Source organism: Chiloscyllium plagiosum, unplaced genomic scaffold (assembly GCF_004010195.1).
Source record: "Chiloscyllium plagiosum isolate BGI_BamShark_2017 unplaced genomic scaffold, ASM401019v2 scaf_65077, whole genome shotgun sequence".
Classification (NCBI taxonomy): Eukaryota; Metazoa; Chordata; class Chondrichthyes; order Orectolobiformes; family Hemiscylliidae; genus Chiloscyllium; species Chiloscyllium plagiosum.
In genome coordinates, this window is record NW_025149137.1 from 1 (window position 1) to 1,240 (window position 1,240).

At 45.6% G+C, this 1,240-nt stretch overlaps 1 non-coding gene across 1 annotated transcript; it reads right to left on the reverse strand.

Moving 5' to 3' along the window:
• Positions 1-550: 550 nt before the first annotated feature.
• On the reverse strand, positions 551-623 carry trnar-ucg. The gene has a single exon. It is a non-coding gene; the product is annotated as a tRNA-Arg (tRNA).
• Between the last annotated feature and the right edge of the window lie 617 nt (positions 624-1,240).

The window sequence follows — 1,240 nt, forward strand, 5'->3', positions numbered from 1 at the left end:
ACGATCCGGGCCATGGTGCTGAGAATACCGAATACTCACAAGTAAATAACAAGACAAGGCGATAGATACTATCGTACTTGGTGTAAATAAAACACCCTGTCTGAACATTTTCGTTGCAGATATTTTTCAAATTGTCTTCGAAGATTTACAAAGTGGGAAAAGGTCATTCCCCCCGTGTGCATTGCGGCTAATCAGAGAGCCATCTACACTAGTCGCAGTTTCGAACTTTGGCCCAAAGTCTCGTGTGTTCTAATGTTCCAGGTCAAATGTCAATGAGGTTATCCAATGTTCTGACATGGCACAATAATGGGACAGAAGTATAACGAATTGTAACTCTTTTGAGGAACTCGGGCTCATTTTCACCCATAGAGGGAGACACACCAGAAGATACCGCCAAACTGACGGAGGTGTCCGTCGTGGAGAGCTGGAATTTGAAACGGACAAAAGGACAAATGCAAGTTTTACATGCGGAAGCACAGAGGCGATGTCCCGAAAGAACTTTACAGGGGAGCGTCAACGTATACCACGGTTTAAACGAAACAGTCCCCCTCGAGCCAGGTAGGAATCGAATCTACAATCTTCTGATCCGAAGTCAGATGCGTTATCCATTACGCCACTGGCCCAAGAGGCAAGCCCGCCCGTGGCAGAATGTCGATATGTAATGCCATGGACTTTCACGGAATCAGAATTAAAAAGGTGAACAAGCAGCGAAGATACTCACCAACATTGCTTCACTTCGAAGTTTCCAATTTGTGAAGCAATGCCTTTCACTGCCAAAGGAGAAACATTTGTCCTCAGCTGCCTGCTTCAGGGTCGCCTCCTTCTCTGCTGGAAGTTTCCATCGTTTTATTCACAGTCACGACGCGGTTTCATGATCCACTCCAGTGAAAAAGTGTCATGGTGTCGTCCAAGCAAGACCCTGCAGAAACCCAGCGAGAAACCTCTGGTCATTTCGAGGTCAGGATGTGGAATTAGACGAGATGCGTGACACCTTTTATTGGCGCCGCCACTTCACTGAAATTAGCAGCTCAAAACGAGCCGTTGTAAGCATCAGCTTGATTTGTATCTTCCTGCAGTGCATTTGCTAAACAAAATCAGATCGCCCCCATCCGGCCCAGCTGACTTATCTATTTTCACACTCTGCAGTATTTCGAATATCTCTTTCTTGTGAACCTCAATCTCTTCTCGTCTAGATGCAAGTAGCTCTGTATCTTCCTCGCCAACATTTTCATTTTCTATA